This window comes from Dromaius novaehollandiae, chromosome 13, assembly GCF_036370855.1.
Source record: "Dromaius novaehollandiae isolate bDroNov1 chromosome 13, bDroNov1.hap1, whole genome shotgun sequence".
Taxonomy (NCBI): domain Eukaryota; kingdom Metazoa; phylum Chordata; class Aves; order Casuariiformes; family Dromaiidae; genus Dromaius; species Dromaius novaehollandiae.
In genome coordinates, this window is record NC_088110.1 from 18,841,674 (window position 1) to 18,866,991 (window position 25,318).

The following is a 25,318-nucleotide window of genomic DNA, read 5'->3' on the forward strand; positions in this document are numbered from 1 at the left end:
CAGAATAGAGTCAAAACTCAAGCGCACCTTCTGGGGCCATTAGCACAATGCCAAAGAAAAGCTAACAGGTCTCTAGCAGGCTGATCCCACAAAGACATTTACAGAGGCTACAATGAACTATATCCTCAGCGAGCGCGGTAATAAAATTTTAACATAACATTATCATAGACAAGAAATTGAGTTTATACTGTACAGAGCAAATACAAAACCTAAGAGGATGAACCAGAGGAGACTTTAGCATAGTGGACAGGACAAAGCACAATACGTTGAAAGAGCTTGCTGGATTGCTGCTACACTTCGGCTGACAGAATCATTTGAGTCATTTTTAAATTAACCATGTCAAATACTGTGAAGTGTTTGAATAACAACAGTGCCAAGTGCTGAGAAATGTTAAGATATTTGCATGTTCCTGACACATTTTTCAAATAATCCATGTTTTGCTAATGTATATTGTATGGTAACTTTCCCAGGTTTGTTTTGGAGAGTGAGATCTTCTCTTTTCTCTCTTGGAAAGATACAATTCAGACAGGACCAATGTGGTCAGAACACCAGGCCTCATCCTGGATTTGACGACTATGAAGAGGTGAGAGAGCAGCTTGGTTTCAGTGCCCGTTGAGCCTCATAGCTTTGCTTGGCGATCTAACAAGGGGTCAGATGTGTCGCTTCTTCTGGACTGCAACCATGTGCCCATGGACGCTGCCGTGGGCACTCACAAGCACCGATGGAGCAGACAGTGGGATCAAAGCCAGGTCCAACCACACGCCCCCTCACCAGGCTCAGGGTATGTTGAGCACGCTGATTTACTTGTGATAATGATGAAATCTAAGGTTCCCACTAAGATACAACACAAAATTTTTGAAGCCCTTTAGCGACTGCTTGAAGACCCATCTGCAAAAGTCTGACAGACACTTTTGCAAATTGGAATCATAATTAGTTTACTAGACAACCGGACTCTTAACATCATTAGAAAGATATTAGGCATAGTTTTCAAAGTCAGTGGGATTTATACACCTTAGTCACATAAGCCCCTCTGAAAATTTTCCTTCATGTCAATCTGCATTCAAATAATTCTTCTTGCACTTGGCTCAAATATGTTTGTCATGACCACTGAGCATGATAAATCAAATCTCAAAAATCCGGCAGCAATAGGAATTAAATAAATGTCTCCTTAAACTATTTATTACCCTTCAAAAAAGGTAAAAGAAATTATGACTAGACTATGGTAAAAAAAGAAAAAGAAAGCTTGTTAAAAAAAAACCTCAGACTGAAGTAATTCCAGCCCATGCAAACCCTGTTCCCAAAAGAGCGCAGGAAGATCAGAAAGCTGCGACTTGCAGAGAACAGGCAAAAGCAGATGCTGTGTCCAGAGCCCTCTGAGGAATTCAGTAGTTGGTTTGGTTAATCGTTTGAACTGGTCACTTGGGAGGACAGTGCCAGCATATTTTATGGTAAGTCTGAACAGGCCAATGCCTGAACGGCATATTCAACTCTTACTGGAATAAAGAGACTGTGTTTGTAAATAAGATGACAAGTTGTACCATATTAGGGCCTTTTGCAACTGACAAAGCATTCACATTTTCCATAGAAAAGGAATCATTTGACTGAGAAGAAATATTATCTGGCAGTATTTCTAGAGCCATGCTTCAAAGAGAAATTTGAAGCCACTCTTGTATAATGTGCAGGCATTAATCACCAAAAGTGAGATTCTCATAAACAAAGTAATCCAAACCAGTAACAGAAATCCAGTTCTTCTCCCTTGCTGAGTGCTAATCAGTGCGGAGCCCCTGGAGAGCTGGGTCAGATCCTGGCTGATACAAAGCAGCCCAGCTCCAGTGCCCGAGGACCGGCCCATGCCCTTGCGTCTCCGAACGAGCATGCAGCCCTGCTAAAATCTTCCTACAGCGCAAAACGCAAGTGAAGGCAAGGAGACACTAATAACCAAAACAGCATCCAAGGAAGCAGAGAAAGTTTTAGCTGCCCAGTGGTGGGAGCAGCAGCATAAATGCTTATATTATAGGACTGTCACCTGAGAGAGCTGATCAGTGCTATTAAGACTGAGTCAATCTGCATCTGTGCAAGTACAGAAGTGTCTGAATGATAACAAATCTCTGGGTGCAAGGGGAGACATCCTTCACCTTGTTGAAAAGTAAGGTAGTGGCTGCTGCGATCAGTTTTGGCAAGTATTTCTGATCCGTATCTGGACCATTCCCATCAGGTACCATTTGCTAAAGCTTTATGTGTTCTCACGTAATGTCCATGCTGAGAGGCCAAATCGCTGTGGACCAGCAGCGTTGACTGCTGTTGTTTCAATAAAATGAATAATTATATATCTCCCACTCAAGCTGATTGTTTGAAAGATGCGAGAGGGAACGTGCAAGAGAAATACACTACCAATGAGGATGTTTTTAATGCAGCCGGTGTTGCATCTGCGGAAGACCGGACTCAAAGTCTGCAAGAACACGGGGTGGATTGCAATCCTGCGATTAGTGCACAGCATAAACAACCCTTAAGTGGCATATCTCTGAGTTTGCGCTAATATATCTGAAATAGACAACTACTTTATGCAGGGAGGAATGAGGGGAACTATTTCCAAGTCAGTTTAATAGCCTAGTCTGCAAACAATCTTCTCCTCTCTTGTTGCTGTTCTCCCCTTGTCTCTCCTACTTGGCAAGTTGCCTTTTCCCCCCCGAGCAGCAGCTGTGCACACTTGAATAGTAAATCAAACACCCTAAAAACTGTTGTTCCAAAATCCTTTCAGATCTTTCTCTCCTCTATTTCTGTTCTCTTTTTATTGCTAATGATTAAGGCAATTGGCTTTTTCTTTTTTCTTTTTTTTTTTTAATCTGGTACGAACTAATCTTGTGTTGCAAACAACTTGACATGTCACAATGTCTAGCGATGAAAGGACCTAGGAGGTTCGTCCGGTTCCTCTCCCATGGGTGCATTGGTGGTTGGGGAGCCACAACCCTAGGAGAGGCACAGCAGGGGCCTTCCAACTTCATCTTTGGGAGCTGGAGCTCCCAGATCATTTCGCAAAAGGACAAGGAAGACGGTAACGGCCTGGATTCCCAGGTGATACATATCAATGTAAGTGCATTTCTGCCAGTGGAATGTAGCTGATTTACACTAGCCAGGGACCCAACCCTGAAGTCCTAAATGTCAATTGTTTTTACAACGTCAAGACTATTTCTACAACAAAAATGCCTGGAGGATTAATATATTAGAGAGAGTGATGAAGATAGCACAGCAAAACACCAGATAATTAGGACCATGCAGTACATCATATGTTTTTATTGAATTCACCATCCATCACAGAGTAGCAACGAGTTACTCCCTGGAAAAATGGGTGCTTTTTTCCCCATAAAGCTCAGATTTACAGAAAGTAACTAAGCAGCAAATCTGTTCCTATATTTTGAAGCTATTGAATGAAACTCATGTTGCAGCTTAGAAAGATCCAGTTTGGAAAAGAAAAATGAATAGTTCTAGTGCTGCCCCTTTTATTTGCAGGAGATACTTAAGCCCATGGATAGCTTCTCCCTTTAGTAACTCTGTGAAAGTGGTAGATGGTAGAGCTTTGGCTATGAAAATACAATGTATTCCTTATTACAAAGAAAACCACAGTTTGAAAACTGGGGAAAACTCTGATTCACCAGCATGACTCACGCATGCATTATAGAGCCTGCAATCCCTTCAGCAAAGATGCAAGCCCAGCAGCATGCAAGTACTTGCAGAGAGAACATATTTTCCCCAAATGAATGATCTTTTCAAGTGCCTTATCTTACTCTTTCTGAAGACAGTGGAAAAATCTCTTCCTGGACTTTGGACTAGGCCCTTAAATGCAGGAAGAAAGTCAGTAGACACCATGTGAATATCCACAAAAGTGACTCAAAGCCAGTATCAAGATAATGTTATCGTACGAGATAGGAAGTCCGATTTCTGAGAAGGCTGTCAGGAACCCTGGGAGGACCTGTTACGTTGGCCAGCGTCTGACTGCGATTAGCAGAGCTGAACTTTTCAGGAAATAAATGCTTTAGGGTTCACACTTCAGGAGACGCGTCTCAATTAGCATTAATGCTTCTGAAGGCCAAAAAGTTTCAGAGGATTTTTAGGTGTCTTCATAAAAATGAAAACAACCAGACTGCAGAGCGTACGTGTACCTGAAGGTTGCAACTGTAAGCTTAAGGGGGCTCAAAGGAATTTTCACATCCAGGGATGAAACCATTTTATTACATTACTCCAGGCCCACAGACCACTACTACAGCTGATTGTCTTAAGTTGTAATACTGGAGTAAAACGGCGAGGACTCAGATTCACACTGTTGCCCTGCTGCCTAACAGAACGGCGATGAGACACGAGAAACCTCGCTCAGGTGTAATTAAGGCGCATTCTTCCTGCTGGGGCTACAAAAAGTGCAGTGTAAGAACATGCACAGGACTTGGAGGGAGGAACTCAAGCTGCAGGTGCAGGTAAACTTGTTTATTCTACCCTCTTGAATAACTGGCTTCATTTTCAAAAATGCAAAGCACCACGCTGCTCTAACTGAACCAGCGTGCCACGGGAAGGAGCTGGGTTAGTGCTGCCCGTTTGTTTCCCACTCTCCATCTCGGGACGCAGGCTATGCTGTTCCCACAGCCATACCCAATGTGTCCGTTTATCCAGTAAAAGTAAGCTCTGAAAGTTTTTTAATATAGCTAACACGTACGAAAGTGTTAAAAGGAGAACAAAGTTCAGCTGAACTCTTTTCTTAATTAGGTTTCCAGTATTTTTTGACTTGCTTTAGCATGGGAAAGTTCCACTATATTTTGAAAATTCTCAGGAGGGAAGGGAACATAGTTTAGCACACAAAGAAGCTACATTCACCATTTCTTTTATTCCTTGTTGCTATGGCTGTGTTGAATCCACCCCTCTGACCTAAGTCTCTTTGATTTCCGTATATACATAGCTTCTACATGAACACACCTACATGCATTCAGCTCTACTGTCTGTGAACTGCAGTTCTAGAGCTATACGGGCACATTTCACCTGGCTTTTGGACCCTAGTGTCTTAACAGGCCTTTCATCTGCACATAAGTGTCTCTACTTGGCTTAAACCTCGGGTTTATAGCATGAGCTGTGGGAGTAGCAGACCTGGGCTCACATACGGTAGCTTGGTGTTTTACAGCATGCGAGACAGATGTAAGATCAAGCCAACTCAGATCCTGCACAGTCATCTCCTAACCATGCTGTGCTCAAATGAAAGGTCATGTCAGCCACATAAACTCTCATGCTTGCATTTCCCAAGCTAACAAACTCCCCATTTGTTTTTCAGAGCCCCAGAGAGTCCTTCCATGCTGGAGTCTCCTAACTTCACAGCTGTTGACAGTCATTAACGAAATGAATTCCCTACCACTTCCACCCCGTTGGCTAACTTGCCTTTGAACTTCAGTGTATTGCACAGGACTTCTGGGCAAAGACAGAGACAGCCCTCTCACTCCCATAACATCAGGCTGGAGCTGCAGACTTGGGAAAGGCTAGAATTGGAAAGCGTTGTCTACCTTGCTTAAAAAGAACAGGAAAGAGGTTAGTATATAGGAAGTGTGGACAAATGTCCATTTGTCCTTATGCAAAAGCTCTACGTACAGAACTTGAAAAATTGGTCTTTCGTATCGTCGGAAAAGAGATGTGTTTTCTCCTTTATAACACGTCAAATGTTTGTACTCAGGATTCCTGCTGAAACCCAGGTTGCTGTAGCTGTGTTTGACCAGATAATGCCATTAAACAGACCTGATTTATTTTATAGCTTTACAACATTACTGCTGGAGGGTGAGGGCAGGCGGGAGGCTGGCGTAGCGTGCAACGGGAGGGAGCAGCTATCTGAGGAATGCTGCCCTTGATTTCAGCTGCTCCTCCTCCCCTGGCACGCACCTCCCAGCTCCCTCGGACCAGCCACACCACGCATCAGGTGGCCGTGAATCTAGACACGTGGATGTGGAGCTCTTCAGGATCCTCTCTCTGCTCTATTCAACACAGGGCAGTGTGCTATGAAGCCGGTATACAAGCGTCCTGTGAGCTGCTATATTAAGGCACATTTATTTCTCTGGGTCGTGAAAGAAATATTACAACTTTTTACTTCCTGACTAAAAAAACCAAACCCCTATTTCTGCCTGAATGGCTAGGAGTGATCTCCAGCATGGCTCAAACTCATGTCTCTGGACCCTTAGCAAGATACTTCAGCTGCTTTAATACTGTACCCCCATGTCACTGTAACAGTTGGCAAAAATGGTGGGGTACTACGGTCACAGTTGGTTTATCCCCATTTCTTTTCTGCCTCAGCTGTGACACCTGGGAGCACTGTGGGTGGCCTGTTCAGCCAGAGAGGCGAGACACTTCAGCTCTGTTGTTATTTGCCTTTCTTCAGGGACACTCGATGACCAACATCTCCAGCTTCTGTGTGATGGCTTTATAGCATTCCTAAAATATCGCTGGAAATCCACAGAGCACATGTGGAGTAGGATATCCCCCTGCCCCCCAGTCCTTTGCTATCATTATCCTAACCCAGAATCGCAAACCTTCACAACGAAAGCTTTCTGATGGAAAGATCAGCGTTCTCCGGCATCCCCCAGCCAGAGATTCCTCTCCTACATCACGGCATAACACGCTCGCCCTAAGAGGGCTCTTATTCACACAGGCTTCTGCATCTACGCTACAGAAGTTTTTGTTATATATAGATGAGATTATGCATTCTCCCTCATGGAGCTAGATGGTATCTCAAGGACACACCTCAAGGAAAGCAGAGGGAGGACGCTATTCCCCAGCCCGGGAAAGCTCCAGAACAATTCCTCCCTATTTCTGTTTTGCTCCAATACCAACAGCAAATACTCACACGCCCCCGCTCCTATACGGCCTCGGTCGCGCCGGGGTGCTGCAATAGTTGGTCTTTGTCTTTCTCCACCCACTAGTTTATGAGGCTAAGCCCCAAGGCTCGGCAACCGCAGAGGCGCCCGGCTCCCCTCCCGCCTTCCCACCCGCCCACATTGAAAGCCACGGGCGAGCTCGGCACACGTGCCTCTGCGAGCGGAGCCCGACCGGAGTTCAGGGGAGCCGCGAACCTAAGCTTCTGCACAGCGAGGGGAGAGAATACACAGAGAGAAAGTGTGTTTTTGTTTTTATTTTTTTTTAAAAAAGAAAAGAAACAATGAATGTGGAGAATAAATTGCAAATAGCACAGGTGCATAATTTGTGGTCAGAAAGACTGAGCGCTAGTCATTATGGAGTATCACCCATTTCTTTCCTCCAAACATATGTATGAAAGCCAGGAACAAATAATATTTTTATAAACAGGGAGGAGGTTTTCTTTTTTAAATTAGATTATGTTAGAAAATAATCTGGGAAGACTGAGTGAGATTGTACCTATACAGAGAAATTATTATACAGCCAAGTGAATCATTAATCCAAATATAACATATAAGTTTACAGCAAACAAAAGCCAGACATACTGAGAGTGAATTGTTTACAATAAAGAGTTACATATTAAAATGTATGGATAATTGTAACCTTCTGCTAACACCCTCCTGAAGAGGAGAAACACCAGTTCTAGGCTCTATAATGATGTGTCTTAACCACGCTCAGCGAAGAGCCCTGTATGTAACAAGAGCAGCATATACAGGACAGATTCTCGTAGGAAAAAAGGAAAAAACTGCTACTATAAAAGTGTTTAGCAAAAATTGCTCCATCTTCATCTGCCTGTATCAAAGGAATTCATTGTCATCTCCGGCGACAAGCTTGGGGGGCAGAAAACATGCTTTATTGAAAGCGCGACATATGATTTAATCTGATCTCACCAGAATTTCATTCTAGCCCTAAGAAGGTTGCCCTGGTGACATCACACATGGTGTCATCAGCCCACAGGCACCCATTGTAAGCTCCAGAAGAGCCCTGGCGTCCGGCGAGGGACAGGGAAACGCACACGCTTCAGACGACTGATCGGGGAGAGCAGACGAACGCACCTTCCCTCCCGGCTCCGACAAGAGGCCCGGAGGCTTGGCCTCCGCTTACACTGACGGGCTCCACTTCCTCCAGAACAGCATCAAAGGCAAAAGCAAAGCCCCACACCCGTACCAAGCTCCTTTCCCCAAACTTGGGAAAGGACCGGACAGAGTAACCGTGATGCCTTCTACCATTTCACCAATTCAGCCACCATAAACACCTCCTCAAAGTAGCACAGGAAGCAAAGAAATCAGGTTTCAGACTCCCTTCCCATTAAGAAATGAATTAGAAAAGCCCTCGTCTCCCATTAAACTGGGTAATAGGGGGATGGACATAAGAACAGAGTGGGAATAAGGATTCCCCGGAGCGATGTACCCCGATTTAGCTGTCGTCACTGCAGGCTGGTTGGGTCTCCTACAAGCGCATGGTAGTAAGTGCCAGAGCTCTGCTCCACCAAGCACCCCCGAACGCGACTTGCGTGCACCTGCTGCTCTCTGGGCTCACACAAACCAGGCAATGCAAACCAATAACCAGCTGCTTTCTCTCACCCATAAAAATTCCCCTGTTTCAGTCAAAGGGAAAACACTTGCCCTCCTAAAAACAACCTTACCAAACCCCATCCTTTTTTTTCTTTTTTTTTTTTTCCCACTCCTCCTGAGCTGAAGCCAGATCTAAGTCTGTCAAGGGGGAGCCAGGCCTTGGGCTGATAGCCAGCACCTGGGCTTTGTTCGAGCCCAGCCCAGGCAGCTCAGCCCAGCCCAGCCCAGCCCACTTGTGAGCACCAGGTAAACGCCAGCATGCATCTGCATAGCTCTGCTTTGCTGTCACACACCAGTGCACTGTACAACACGTGCCCAAGGGTTATATATTATGTGAACTCCATGATTCTAATAAGAGCTCTTAGGGCAGTGTTTGGATATTACAGACTGGAAAACCAGGAAATAAAGTAGTGCAGAAGAGAGGGAGGCAGAGACCTTATTCAGGGAGAAAAGCTCCAACTCCAGTGCATCTGCCCAATACAAATCACAAAGCTCTTGCAAGCTCTACCAGGAAAACAACAGAAGCCACAATCAACACAACACTGGTGTGTACCACAGGTATGCACATTTCAATGCAATTTCAGCATAACCACACTTCAATATTTTCCATCCCACTGAACAAATAGGTGGGACTTAACATTCCCCAGACTATGCAGAGCACTAGTTTCCCAGCACAGAAGAAGAACCAAGTTTCTCTTACCTGCTTTCCTAGAGCCAGACACGGGAAAGCTCCTCTGCCAAGTACTTCAGGCAAGTGAGGGACTCACCCCTCAATTGAATGAAGACAATGAGAAAGTGAAGATTGACTTGCTCGTTATCACAAGATTCCCAGCTGGCTAGCACACACATTGGGAGGATAATTTCAGAGGAGCTTTGTTGCAAGGGCCCTTCTTTTCCAATCAGTAGGCATCATCACAGCCGGATAAGAAGCTAACACAAATACTAGCATTCGAGTCATTACAGTGATATGTAATACTGCAATTTTCTGGGCTATTGATTATTGCTGTTCTGGCATTCCTGCCCAAAACACTGGAGGAAATCAAGTGGAGAATGGGAAAAAAGGTGGATTTAGCATGCTGGTGAACTGGTTAAAATACCTTTCTGGAAAAAAAGCTGCCTTGACAAAATCATAACTTTGGGCCAAAAGGTATGAATTTCACGACAAAGGTTTTGCAGGTAGTTTGGGGATTTGTGCCTGGATCTCCAACCTGTCAAATTAGTTTCCTAGTCACCAAGCTATCAGTTATGCTCCCTTGGGTCATACTTTGCTTAATTTTAGTGCAATTTCATTCTTAGCTGCATCGCAACCAAATTTTTGAAATATCTCAAAAAATAGAGTGGTTTTGAGTCCCCAACACTTCCTTAGTGTTCAAAGAGAGGGAAATAACTCTATCATAACCTCCATGAGGACTTTATTGATAACATAAAATAGTACATTTTGCTCTCAAGACTTTTCTTATTACAGTCCAGAGAAAGAGGATGTGAATCAGAAGCTTTTGTCTCAGTTTCACTTGGTTCATTTTTTCACTTGGTTTACTGAAACCCAAGTAGCTGTTAGAGCTAGAAGTCCCGAGGCACCTGTGTTCTTTAACACATAACTTAACTTCCAAAACAAATAATTGCAACTAAGTTTCTAAGTGTCACTCTTCCTGGGAGGATCTGATGCGTATGCAAGAATGTAAAAACTCTAATGCCAGCGCTCTGCTGAGGCTAACTGCACCTTCTGTTTCAGAGATGCACTCTCTTCCCACCAGTTCTTTAGCTCAGGCAGTTGTTTCTTCACCTGCATCACTTTTGGATAGTTCACTCCTGGCCAGGAGACACTGGCAGACCACCGGTGTCACCCACACCAGACCCCTCCGCAAAGCACTTCTGCACTGAACAGATCTGCCTTCACGTAAGGCTGAGGTTGCTCAGACACCCTTCAGAGGAAGCTCTGCAACTGTAAAGATTCAGGACTTCAAATTTTTAGGGACTGGCCCCTCCTCGCTTTAGCTTTAATGCTGACCTAATTATACAGGGCCTCAAAGCCACCGTGTGTAACAGTTTTGAGTTTGCTTGTTATGCGATGCCTACAACAATATTTATTCACAAGCAGTTTCAAACAAAACGTGTTGTTCTACCATGCTAACATCAAAGCCTAGTTTGTAGAATGTACTGTTCTAATTTCTGTGATATACATATACATATATTTATGTGTAGATAATATATATTTATGTACACACACGCGCACTTGCTCAAGAGAAAACACAGTGCAGGGCCACTTACAATAACAACAAACAACAAGGGCTGATTGTGATTTGGGATCAAGCGAGACCCCATTTTCTCCCAACCAGGATATCAGCAGTTTAAGGCAAGGGTCCACCTCTTTCAACATCTCCGTAGGTCCATATGGATTTTTACTGCTCCTTCTTGTATGTGTAATGATGACTCGAGGGGGTGGAGTGCTGATATGGTGGCCATATGGTGATACATCAGTACCTTCTAAGACAGTAGTGTTGTCTTAGAAAATTCAAGATGCTTGCCAGAAGCTTTTTTGGTGATTTTTTTTGTCTGCAAGAGATCACTTCTAGCAGGCTAAGAGAAAGGTGAGGAAGTTTTCTCCACAGCCAGTGTGCCACGTGGGATACTGAAGCATTCCCAAACACAACCAAACCAGTCCACTTGTACACCTGCAATGCCTGTCTGTTCAAGAGAACACTTATTTTTGCCTTTTGTCTCATAACAGTTCAATTTAAAAAAAAATCAATATATACTAATGAATGATTTCAGTCATCTTAGCCATGATCAGGTCATCACATCTAGAAGAAAATCAGTAAAGGCGCCCCTTTTCTTTTAAACCAGTAAAAATTACCCTCTAATTTTCCTAATCCCCTCCTTCTTCTCAGTCTTTGTTAAAAAGTGGAAACTGAACTTTTAAAAAGAAAAGTAGATGAAAATCAAGACCAATACTGAGCCATAACATAGAACTTAATGCCAAGACATATTGAATAATATTGATTTGTCTAAAATATATGCTCATGACATCAAGCCCTTGCATTTTGAGCCATTTTTACTTTTGAACTGTAAAATCCTCACATTCTCTAAAACCCCTATACAGATGTCCATATTTTTCCTTCCTCCCTGTTTTATTTTTTCAGATCTGAAGGTCTGCATAAACCCTCATACTCTAGGCCAGAGCAGAGTTATAATCCAGAAATAATGTGGGGTCCTTAGTTCCTTCTTTCAATGAAGATGTGGGAATATAAACTATTTGGGGACAAATGTTCAGCAGTGTGGGAATTCTTCTATTTACCACTCATCAGCATGAGAGAAGAAGATACTAGCTAGAGGAGCTGAAGATCCTCTCTTCCCTGTCTTCATTTGACCAGCACAAAACAGTTGTGTTTACACTGCCTGCAGTGGCCCAGTTCAGCATGCATCAGCGTGGGAAACATGGGGAAGTAGAGCTGAAGACCTGAACTAGAATAATAGCATAAATACTGTTGTCATATGTACATGCGACCAACTGTGAGTCTTCAGACATTTCCCTGCAGACTCAATTTTTCTTTTTGCTAAATATGAACCCTTCTTGTACAATATAAAGACTTCCCAGCAGAGGTGGCCTGGGCAGCATCTTATTTTTTCATTGCCAGCAAGTATTTCTGAGAAAGGCTAGAACAGAGCGTGCCAGAATCTGGAATTAGATACAAATTAATTGCATGTAATTACTCAAGAGCATCAAGTATCTTTGGGGGATTTTACACTTATTGTTATTGTAATGATGTACAATTTGCAAATACAATTATTGTAAATTACTCTATTGATAACTTCAGCCTCCCTATTGTGTGCGATCACCTTGCCAGATTTCTTGTGGTCTCCAGAAACAGGGGTTCTTTAACCATGATGAAGACACAAGGAGAGCTGAAAATTGGCTGCTGTTCTCACAAAGGCTTTCTCTGTTACTCAGAAATGGGGAATTAGTAAATTATTAGCTTACGACTAAATTAAAATGACGCTGCAACATCTAAGAGGTCAAAGTCATAAACAAACTTTATTTTTGTCTTTCACCAGAAGCCTACTAATAATAAATCACTAACACTTAGTTTCCAGAATACTTTAGGCAATGCTAAATCTTAGCAGCGTTACCTCTTTGATTGTATTTCTCATTTTTTAATTTTCTATCCACTTGGGTTTCTCTTATCATTTCATGCAAGCTAGGACCACCAATGATCTCACAGGGAGGTGCTGAGAAGCCTAATAAAGTGATGCAGAAAAGCCCTTCAAAAGCCAGTTTTTATGTAAAATATGAAGATTTGTTAAACATTTCTCTCCTTAAGCCGACCACAGGGTGTAAATAAGTATCAATATGCACAAAGGGAGACAGAGGTCTGAAAAAAATCTCTTTTTTCTTGCACACAAAAATCTGTGTACAGCTGTTTGTGTATCCACTCAACTACACTAACTGATGATCACAGTTTGCACTTTCTGACCTCAGAAATTCACTAGGCATGCTGTCTCCCGATAATATAGTATATTCTTTGGTCAATAAAACCTATAGGAGAAGTAGGGAAAAAAGCTATATCCCAGTTAGACAGGGGGAGGAGAGATGCAAGAGAAACACACTATGAAAAAGATAAATGGGGAAAGTGAAACGTCTGAATGGAAAATTCTCTTAGAGACTCTTTCCCTTCCCCCTCAGACAATATCTTCTTCTAGCCCCTTCCCTGCACAGAGCTGCACGTGCTCTTCTGCATCGCCTTTCTTCTTTACATTCACTTTCTTCCAAGCCAATCTTCCAGTTAAGTATCCTTCTTCTCTTACCCAGCTCCTCTTTTCCATCAGAAATCCCTTTCCTCCCAGTATTTATTTTTTTCTTCCCAGCTTTGTTATTTTTCAGCATGGCATAAACTATAGGAAGGAAAATTCAGGTTAGGTATTAGGAAAAACCCGTTTGATGGTAAGGACAGCAGAAGCACTGAAACAGATTGCCCGAGGAGGTTGTGGAGGTTCCATCCTTGGATGGTTCAAAGGATAAATTTGACAAAGATATGCTGGGGATTTCCTAAGTGTAGCTGGTCTTGCCCTGGGGCAAGGGGGTGGCCCAGATGACCCCTTCAGATCTCTTCCAGCCTATGTTTCTGTGATTCCTCTCACTGGTCCAGGCTTTGAGTGCATTTAAATGGCTCACAATTTAAAGCCAGAGTATCTCACTGCTTAATTAAAACTTTACGGTACAAGAAAAGTATGTAAACCAGTAGAGACGATTCTTCCAGGGTCACAGTGCTTACATCCAGAAAGGTGCTGACACAGGCACACACAAACACACGCAGGGTTGTAAGAGGTGCACTCATCATTTATTTACGAAGTTTATAATCTGACACTTAAAAAAAAATGATCCTAACAGGCTCCAGCATTCCACAGTTGTTGAAATGTCACCTTTCAGATACAGATATTGATTTACAGTTCGAGACCAAGTACACTGTATTCTGTACTAACAAGCCAGTACAGCTCTACTCAACATTTTGCAGTGAAGGAGAGGGCTAAGTCAGGTTTGGTGTCATTTGTCAGACAGCACTGCATTTTGCGGGTGTTTTTTTTTAACATCAGGCTTCAGTTGGGGAGCCTGCAGACATGAGCCTGTTCTGCCCGGGCAACTGGACTCCAGTGTCACAGTGGAGAGAGCCAGGTTAAATGGAAAGATAGTGGTAGATTTGTATTTTGAGCCCAGGGTTTCTGAAGAAGGCAGGTGTGGGGCGACTCACAAACAAGGAGGTCTAAGGGAATCCTGGTCCCTTGGAGAGGGCTTGGGTGTTTCTCTGGCCCACTGAGAAACCATTTTAATCTCAAGCCCCTCCACAGCTTTACTGAGGTCTCAAGACACCCAGTTCTGCCACTGGTTGATAGTTCCTCAAATATAGCACCATTCTGCACCATCTAGTATGCTGACCTTTTCAACATAATCACCCAAAGTGGGATAACCCAACTGGAATCTGTGTTGTCTGAAATGCTAAATATTGGACTCTGAGATCCCAGGAGAACGTATAAACTGGCATGCAGGGAATGAGCCCAAAATGTCAGTGGCAGCGAGCTGATCACCAGGGAGGCAGTGAGAACAATGTGACAGCTATACGAAGCATAAGACTTCAAACAAGCATTTTGCTTCATTTGCATGGAGCTGATTTCCAGATCAGAAGGCAAAATCTCGGTTCCAGCAAAGCCAATGGCAAAATTCCTGCTGACACCACTGGGACCCGCAGAAAAGTTTTCAAGACTTAACATGAATGTAAACTTCCAAAAATGAAATCCCTAATGAAGAAATCTGTGTATTTTTCATCACATTTCCACTGGTACTGAGCCAGGTAAAACACATGACTACAGTTGCTGCTACTTTTCAAGCAAATTTATAGCTCTAGTAGTTTGTCCCAGGCACCGATCATTGTCTAAGCCACTCAGATCACACAGCGAATAGACTTTCCCTAATCTCACCATCCTTCAAACACAGGCTATAGTCTGGGATGGACTCCCCTTTCTGAGGGTCCTGGCCAAGGTGTGCTTACTGCGATTTTAACTACTGTTTTGTACAACGTTTAGGCCTCGGTATCTCAATTGTAAAGAGCTGCACATTCATTTGATAATGTCCACGGCTTCAGCATGATATAATGACTTATTTCCCTGCCTGTGCATTTGTTGGCAGCGAAACAGAGCATGTTATGAAGAACAGGTGAATTTGGGATAAGTAGGAGGTACTAGCTCTCAAAATGGCCTCTTCTCGAGGCCTCTAGCTTGGCTAAATGCTTTACTTAAAAATAACAGATTTCTTTCAGATGTCTCGGTACAAATTTTTTCCTCCTACTTATTTAAAGGAATGATAGCTTGGTGTCCAGATGTTATTTGCCAAAAAGTAAGCTGGACAATATACTGGAATCTTTTTCTCATATTTCTAATCCAAAGCAATGACATTAACTTTGCTATATCATATCAAAGAACTTTCATTCGGGCTTTATTTTTCAAAAGAGGTTTTAACATTTCACTTTCTGATCCCACGCTTCACTTATTTATTTATTGTGGTGCTTTGCGGTGGTGGTGGGTGCTCGATTGCACCAGTGGAAGGATGTGCAATCAAACTTGCAACGAGACAGTAGTCTCTGATTGTCATCAGCTGCAGCTCATTATTCTCTCAAGGATTCCTTGTGCCAATCGATGATAAACAATGTGTAATCACTTGCAATTGATTGCAAATCAGATTGCATAGACTGGCATGTGGAGTCCTTGAGGGAATAATGAGCGATGCCTTTTGCCCATTGCTGGGTCTGTAAGGCCCACATGCCATTATCCGAATGCTCTTGTCCTCCGCTTGCCTGAAATGCTAAGCATATTCTGCAGGATGCATCAGGTCAAGGTTGTGCTTATATTTGGCGTACAACATTGTGGCCATTCGTTTCTTTTTGGCCTCGTCACTCCTCGTGGGTGCCATATAGCTGTATTTTCCTGGTATGTTAGCCTCCACGAGACAAAATCTGAGGGGGTGAGGGGACATTTATGGTCCAGTCCACCAACAATGCTCTAAATCTTTCTATTGTTCCCTGTCAAAAACAGGATGAGTTTGAGTCCCCTTCAAAATAGCTCAGTTTTGAAGCAGTTGTCAGAAAAATAACCTGGAGAAGTAACAGAGAAATAAACCCCTACTGACTTGTCCCAAATCTGAGTAAGGTATGTGATGAGTTCAGCTAGGTTTTGCAGTTCAGATTTACCTTACACAGTGGTGTAATTATGGCAAAAATAGTAAAAGATGGCAAATGTTATCAGTAGCTGCTTTCTGATTGCTGACCGTGGCTGCCACCAAGCATAGCTGGTACTTGTCACTTACAATGTTGGTAACTGAACAATAATATTTTCATTTTAGAAACATTTCATTTATCTACTTTCTAAATACAATATTTATCAATTTATTTATCAATTATTTATCTCAGTCCAGGCTGCTAAACAACAGCAGATCTCTGGGCCAGAAATATTTTGTTAATCAAAGAGGTTGGTGGTTCTTCCATTGAAAGAGCTCAGGAAAGGCCATTCTCAATCACTTCTCTGTCCGGAGGTTTTGGTGTTTCAGGTTTAGGTCCACGTGAGGCTGCAATGATCTCGTTCCAAGTACTGCTCTTAGAGCAGAACATGCAATCCCATCTGATTTCTGCACGAAACAATGAGCAAACAACAAATGTATGAAAAAATACTCACGGAATAGCTTGTTTAACTGAGCTGATAGTGAGCTTTTTGACTGCCAGCAAGCAGGGTCTTGGCTTGATCTTTATATTTAAATGAGAAAAGAACAGCATTAGCATTCACTGAATATTTTGACTGAGATAATCATCTCTATTGATAACATACTTCCTTTAAACATCTGTAAAGCAATCAATCGTGAACTGATGCAGTGCTTTAATCTTACTTTACAATCTGGTTCTTGCTAAGGAGTTTTAAAATCATAATGGAGGAAGAAGCAGACTTTTATGGAGGTGAAGCTCTTCTAGTAAGTATTCCTTTTAAATATATTTTAATGCTTATTTTCTGAAGAAAGTTTTCCTCACAGTTGATGTAAACCACTGTAGCTCCACAGTATTCAATAGAATTAAGCGACTTACCCAATATCAGGGAGGTCAAGAAAAAAATTCCTCAATGAAAAATACACAGCTAATAAGTAAAGAAATGCCTTGCTTTCGTAAATCATTTTCCAAGTGTTTCATTAATAGTCATCAGGGTGTTAAAGTACAACTTCTTGAGGCTGCAGTACAGCTTGCAGTTGTTCTTCTATGAGCATCACAATAGCTATCATTAAACACATGAGGCACAAACACTGTCTGTAGCAGACTTTTAGAAAAATATGATTCCCAAAGGAATTCCCCCTTCAAAAACCAAAGAGAGTCATGAATTTATTTCAAATTTTCCTTCATTAACCAAAACTGATATAGCAACTAAAGAAACAAGTATATAGGTTTGGGTTTTTTCCTCCTAATCTCAGTTTATAAACAGAAACAGAAGGATATATAACTCAGCTTTTAAGTACAGTCATCAAAGATCTGAAATATGTCAAAATTCTGCAGTATTTTAAGAAATCACATATTTGAATAGTTGGTTTAAGTTACCTACATTAGGAGCAAATTCCCAGCAACTCACCTCCCAAACTTAGGAACATACTCTAAAAATATGTGAAGCTTTTGAAACATTATAAACAAAATGTGAGCCAGAGCGCTTTGGAAAGGCAGGAGCAATTTCTCAGCTGGTGTGATCCGTCACAACGCTCCGATGGCCAGCAGCAATTTACACCGTTGACCTTAATGGCTTTTGAATGAGGCCCTTCCATCCTTTCCAAAACGAATTTTGCGGGCTGAATGGAAATGCTCAGCTCCAAGTGGCACTAGCCAAGGGCGAGGGTATGCCGTGGTATTCCCTGGCAAGGGGAGACACAAGAGTCATTGCTACTGCTTGAGCTGGACAGACGACTTTATATTGGCTTTCTTATCTGTCTACAAACAGGACTTCTGATAAAGTGACAATGAAGTATCAGAGGTGCGGATGGTATGCTGATAGCTTTGCTATGCCCATGACATCTTGTGTAAGGAGAGTTGCAATGTGGCGTAAACTAAGGGAGCCTACATAGCTTTATTTATTTACACTGGAGCGTTCATATGACAGATATCCAGCATTTTACATGTTTCTCTTATGTGAGTCAAAATCCTGGCTAGTTTGCAAACAGAGTGGGCATGGATGTTCTGCAAACCACCCAGTAAATAATTACACCCAGGTTTGCATTAACTGCTTTTCCTTTCTGCAGTGTGCTGATGGAAACATGCAGTTGGTGAGCATCTGTGATGGGTGCTTGTTTTTTCTCATTTTTGTTTTACTGTAGAACAAGGCAATTTAATTATTAGCACTGAAATAGATAAAACATAATTTGTTCCTGCTTTGACATTTGTTAAGGATTTTTAAGCATTAAATAGTAAAACAAGAGCTATAGTTGTGGTTTTAGATAAATAATTCCAGCAACTGTGTAGAATGATGAAAATACTAAGGCAGGATTTATGTCTTCAGTGTGATAGTAAAGAATATACAAACTCCCTTACACTGAAGAGTCTTTCCCTGTGTCTATATATTGTTTGCTGTGTTGAGCAACTCTTGTTATCTGGAGCTGAACAAACTGTGCACATTAGAGAACTGGACAAAATTGTCCAGACAAAAGAAACAAGATTGCTTCTAACCAATGTTAAAAATAAATATAGCATAAAATACAGAGTGGTGAGAATGATGTTCATGCCTGGAGATGGATTCAATTTAGGGTTAGTCTGGGTTTTGAGGTTCGAATGAGAGAGTTAATTAAGACAAGGATTGTGTTCAACTGCAGTGAAATCTGCAGGAATTTCAGACCCTCCTGGCCAAAACCTCCTAAGAATCACTGTTTTCATGAGATTATATGTACAGTATATACAAATGGAAGCAGAACATATGTGCTCCTCCAGGCTTGGAAATGACTTAGAACCAAAAAAATGAGAGTTCAGATTTCAAAATCTAGCTTAGCTCATTCTTCCCTAATGTTAACAAATTCAAGAAAGAAAAATATATTAAAACATTATGAAAGTGTGAGAAAACAGATTTTAACTTGAACTATGGAAAGAGGATGGTTCTCTATCACTGGTCCCTGCCTGTGGCCTCTTTAACTTGCTATTAGTATACATGGTCTTCTGTCAGTCCTAAATTGCTGAGCAATGTGATATATTGTTGGGAAGCACTTGGAAAAATTTCCTGACTAAAGTGCAATCTAAAGACCTAGTCTTACAAACAGCAGTACCTTAGCCCGCAGCATATGAGAGAACTTTTTTTAGGATTTTTGAGCAGAGGCACCATTCTTTACGGTGTTATGCAAGTAGCTTAGAACATTTTTGATCCAAATCAAGTTAATTTTTAGCTTCTCCTCTACAAATCTTCTGAAACTTTTCCGTGAAGATGAAGATCCTGTTACGTGCTGTGTATTATGGAAATTAATAAAGCTAATGAAATCAAGTGCTGTTGGTTCATATGTGATTCATCAGTCACACATCTCCTTCTAGCTAATTTGCACAGGTTTTGAACCTACTTCTCACTTACACAAAAGTCTCACTCCGGTAGTTTAAGAAGTCCTAGTATAAAAAAGAATCCATTTTGTGATGTACCATAAAATATCTAATAGCAATGAATGATTATAGTCACAAGAGCTATTTTGGCTGGAATTGTGCTAGTTCCCCAGGCCCAGGATTAACACCACTTTCCCTGTGTCTGAAGAACATAGCAATTGCCAGAATCCTACAACCAGCAGTGACTAAAACCAGATGTTTCAGCACAAGAAACCTCTCATTAGGCTCACAGGGAATGAGCGTGGAAAAAATGGTTTGCTTGTTTGTTTGTTTGTTTGTTTTAACAAAGGGGGGGTGCAAATGCACCTGAGTGCAAATGCAAATTGAGCTTTTTGAGTTTCATGTTGCTATAGCAAAGCCTAAAGGAAATGACAAAAATACCCAGCCAACAAACAACCCTATTTAGCTTGTGGTTTTGGGCCTAAACTCCAACCCTTGAGGATCACTGAAGGCAAGTTCACTTTAGATAATCTGCCCTTTGGAAATTCTGCGTTTCGTAGTAAAACTGCCAAATTGGTGATGCCTGGTAGATCTCAAATTTCGTTCTGAAGGACTCGGGTATGGCTACCTTCATAGCCAGGTATTTAGTTTGTTTAAAACTGTGTTGTTTTGATATTAAGAAGTAAGAGATGATAAGCTAGAGCTCTAAACATACCACAGACACGCATCTTCAAGTCGGACAGGTTTTTAACAGCACCAGTAAAGCAGGAGAACATGAAGCTCGGCTCTAGCAATGCCTCAAGTAAAAACACCACCCCAAGAAAGATGGGGGGTTGCGTGTGTTCTGGCTATGGATAAAAGAACCTACTTCAGAAATGAGGGACGAGGCAAAGCATCTCGGTTGAAGCAGTCTGCTTTGAAAGCTAAGCCCTTTCTCGAGGCAGCCGTGGCATGGCCCATCCGTGGTCGCCGGACACCCGAAATGAATTCGGGGCTACCACTAGGCACACAGCCACCGAGGTAAGCAGCCAAACATTTTCAATCACGGACACATACTTCAGTACTTCTTTCCCTCATGTCTTATATTTATCAGTCCGTCAACTTAACGATAAAGATATTCTGGGTTTAGGGGTGACTGCTGAATTCCAGCTGCAGGCTGAGCCGTTAGGCATCAGGATGGCCCGCAGGAAGCCTTCATCTCGGGAAGAGCAGTGTCAGGACAGTCTGCCTGCAAGAGCAGGTATCTAGGGCTAAAGAGCTGAACCCAGTGACGGTGTGTGGAGAGGGAGAGCCCTCATTTCCTTCCTACTTGCAGAGTTAAAAGCTACTGCCCAAGAGCCAGGACACTGAGATTAGAGAGCAACACTCACAGAGGACGGGATCCCAGAGGGATTATGTGTTTTCTGCGTGAACAATCCTGTGTGCCCCCATCATGCGTCTTTGTCCAGCGTCATATTCCACATCTGGGCTTTGGCACCTGGAAAGGTATGTTCAGACATAGCATGACCAAATGGCTCAGAAAAACACACCAAATATCAGTGAGATTTAGTGTGTTTTTTTTTTTTTTAAAGTCAGGGGCTTTTCCATTTAAAAAACAGAATTCCAGTGAAATAACAAATGCTTAAAACATGTATTATCTATTTTCAACAGAATAAAAGAGCCCCTATAGTATTTTGAAAGAGTGTCTGCTTTATAGGTCTGCAGTGATAACATGTTGGAAGTAACTAACAATTATGTTATTTTTGTCCTCGCTAATAATGCTCAGGGAGCAACTGATGTTTCTTTTAGAGTTAATAAGAAACATTTGAGGCAAAAGCAGGAACTGTGGAGATAAAGCAATTGGCAAGAAATAGTATGTTTAAATACCATAAAACAGTCAGTATCCAAACAGGTGTGAGATAAAGTGGTATAAATAAACTGCTCTGTATGCAGCCCATCACACAGCAGAGTTGTGTAAAAAATTGCATGAAATAACTTTACTCCTATTCAGATGAAAATATAACACACCCAATCCTTGTGTCTCCTAATTAGCCTTAGCAGCTGAGAAAACATTTCTCATGTGGAAATTTCTAAAAGTTAAGAGTTGTTCTGCAAAAATGAAAAACAAACAAAAAAAGCAGTCAGACCTACAAACCCTTTGGAGAAGCCGTATCTGAATTTTGGAAACCTCTCCTCTCCACCAGTTAAACCTCTCCACAAGTTAAAACCAGTTATTCCGCATTGGCTGGTGGCATTACGATAACTAGATGATGTCTATGTTATTTTTATTGGTGCTGCTTTCACAAACACACAGACGTTTGCCCTTTCTTCATCCAAACATTTGGTTGCATTAAGGATTGTTTGGTTTAGATTAAAGATTTTCTTTTTTTAAGGCCAGTCAAATGCAAAGTAAATCAGCACTAGCAGACATGAGGTGAAAATAATTACACATGCTCACATGACTGATAAGCAGAACTACAGAAAATGGCTCACAACAAAATCCACCTGGTTTCTGTGGCTCTTACAAATTAGAAGCCACGATAGGTTCATTGAAAGGTTTGTCAAGATCCACTGACCTTTTGGGCCAGTCAGGCTAACTGTGGCATGACATATTTTTATTTAACCAGCATGTGAATTTGTTCAGCATGGGAATTTTAGGTGACCTATTACGATTTTTGTGATTCTTGCTCGCTGTCTTTGGGTTCCTTCAAACTCAAGTTAAAATAAGTGAAAGAATTATGTGCACAAGTGTGCATGTAGCAGCCCCCACAGAATGAAACTGCCAAATTTCAGACAGGTTTAGTAAACACAGTTTTCAAATCTCCCTCTTTGTAACTCCCCTGTTTGTGAATCGGGTCCCTGAATCCAGCTCTGTACTGTCCAAGCTGTGCAAAAAGCCAAGGAAAACAGCATCTCTTCTTCAACTGCTTCCCTGGCCTGTAGCACAGAGCGTGAGTTGGAAAAAGCCACCTCTCCACTGATACTCTCTGCTGACAAACCTCTCCCATAATTCGTGTTACATATAGCACGGAGGAGTCTCTAACCACAATGGCTTGGATCCCACCTGGTGTTAGGACTAAGGGAAACAAAATTTTTATAATGCCAATTTTTGCTTCTCCCCCAACATTCTGCGCTGGAATGATTCAGCTTGCTGGACCAGAGGGGCTAGTCTTGAGATTACGTGACCTTTTTTCTTAAAATCTCCCTCATAGTTTCCACATGCTCAGATTACTCTGGACCAGCTGTCCACAATCGGGAGCAGATGGACACGACATTCAGGTGGGCACCACATTTAGTTTGGAGTCCCTTGGCATCAGTCTCAAGTAGGACTCCTGGGCCAAGTCACACACAAATAAATACAGTGTTACAGACAAACACGGCTCCATGGCTCCACAGGAGCTCATGTCATTCACTTTTGAGGTCCATCCCTTCAGACACGCTGTATGGACAGAGCCAGTGGCCACGAGATAAGGGCATTCCCACGAGATGCCCACACTGCTTGGTGGAGCACAGCTGGAGCAGCCCCAGGCTGCTCAAAATTGAGATGCACATGGGATATGCTCAGGTGCGGCACCAAACAGCTGTGAACTTGTTTTGGCTGCCCAAGTACCCTCCCGTGCTAAGAGAGGTGCCAGGACAGCGTAGAGTTGGCGTGGGGTCTTTGCAGCGTATCGCGTTGCGCAGTGTGCACAGGCCCTGTAAGAGCAGAGATGTTTAGAGAGAAACCGATACAGCACTGAGACACGCAGAAATGGGAACGCTGCTTTTTCACGTTGGCTCTCTTCTGTTAACCACTGATAGATACGATAAGCTCCCAGCACTGCTACTAATAAGTAAAGGAAAGGAAGCCAATGTTCTTTTATACTCTGACACATGGCGCGTCTTGGTTTCACCCAGAGCAGCAAACCTTTTTTCCTTGTAGCAAGTATTATAAATAGGCCCACTTCTTATCAGATCCTCCTCTTAATGTTTTTCATTAGAAAACCACAGTTAATTTTAGATAATTGTTAGAGATAATCTCAAATTTGTGTGTAATGTATGCCCCAGTTCTAAGAAAAACATGACATTGGGGAAGGTACTGCCTGCCTAACAGCTTTTCATTTACAACACTGCTAGGAGATCTCTTGTTCTTGTCAAATGAATTCTTGTGTCTTAGACATTCAGACTCCTATCTCTCAAAGCAGATAAAATTTTAACTTGCTTAGTGTTTATTGTCTTCTGTATTTTGTAACAGCTTCTGAGCAGTGTGTTCAGGGACTGAGCACATGTTCTACCAAACAAGAAGAAAAAGGTTTCCAAAGAGCGTATGCCAGAATTTGCAGTGGCATATCTGACTCTTTAAGCTTTCCTGTGGGAGTCAATTTTACTTTACTTGACAGCAATGGCATTTGCTGCCAGAAGAATAAAGACAACAGTTGTTTAAAAAAGCACATGTGTCACCCAGCACTATCAATCTGCTCGGCATTGCAAGAGATTTAAGATGAAGTGAATAGATGAATTGCCAGTACCAGGGAGAAAAACTGTTTCTAACTCCAGAGAAGGAAGGAGGTTCATCTACCAATAGGAAAGGATTCAAAGTGGACTGCAAACATTATGTTAAGCCTTCTGGAAAGGACAAGAAGCAAGACTAAAAACCTAACAATAGTCTAAGAAAAAAAGCATTATGAGAAAAAGGGAAACAGTTACGTATCTCCCAGTGCTTCTCAGATGACTGAAAAAAAAAGTAGGTTTCTGTTCAAAGCATGATCCTTCCAGTCCAGTTTTCTTCTGTTCAGAAGTAAGATTGCAAAATATTGCTTGAATAGTATTAAATATATATAAAATATAGCAGTACATGGGGCTATAATATGCAAGATACCATAAAAATAAACAGAGTAAAAAGCAGTCTGGGATCTTCCACTTTAAAAAGATAAAGAAAGGCAAAGGGTTTCTTTGGGTGCCATAGGATGGTCCAAGGGAAACATGAGGGATCTGAACATCTTGGTCTTCCTGCTCCCAAGCGGAGACCTCTATTCCCTGAGCAACATTCACTTTAACATCGGGGGCTAAATGTTGCAAATATTTTTGTTGCTGAATTCTCACAACATTTTGAAGGCTATGTACCTTGAATGCTGTGTTTTTCTGGGCAAACTAATGGAAAGAGCTCTTCTTGGCATACCAAAATACTAGGAAATTCTAACATCATGCACTAAGTTTCAAATCTGCCTTTAGGAAAGGCCAACTTCCTTTATAAATTGGCTCCTCCTCGCTGGCAAAGGTGAGTAAGGTCAGGCAAAAAAACAAACACAAGCCTACTTTTAACTTTGTGAGGAAATTTTAAACCCCATAAATTTCAATACATTTTGCCTTTTATTGTGAAGTCCTGGCATATTTCTAATTGCAAGTTTTTTAAACAAAGTTCAGCTCTGCTATTTTATACTCTCTGTTTATGATATGTGTGAATGGACACGTATCCAAGTTTATAGCTGACAGCCCAATCAGAATGTCAGCTGGTCTAGAAGTCTGGAAAATTTTGGTGTCAGTCCCATGCTTCCACTCCCTGTGGTCCATGGAAATCCATAGCTTAGAAGTCTTAAGACGGAGAGACCATGGTGTTTTCACCCTCTGTTAACTGTTGTTTTAAACCAGCAGGCATATCCTTTTACTCAGATGCACACCCGTAAAAAACAGCTCACTTCCACACTTACTGGTGAAGGAAAACGAAATGAAGGTTGCTAGCTTTATTCACATATGATAGCTTTGCTAGTGAGCCTCATT

The 25,318-nt window shown here is 42.0% G+C and overlaps 1 long non-coding RNA gene across 1 annotated transcript in view; it reads right to left on the reverse strand.

Moving 5' to 3' along the window:
• Window positions 1-13,818: 13,818 nt before the first annotated feature.
• LOC112987615 (uncharacterized) overlaps window positions 13,819-25,318 on the reverse strand; it is a 701,714-nt gene continuing 690,214 nt past the window's right edge. The window contains exons 11-12 of the long non-coding RNA XR_010391477.1: window positions 20,953-21,059; window positions 13,819-16,671 (exon numbers count right to left, since the gene is read on the reverse strand). This is a non-coding gene — a long non-coding RNA (uncharacterized LOC112987615). The remainder of the gene's footprint in view (window positions 16,672-20,952; window positions 21,060-25,318) is intronic.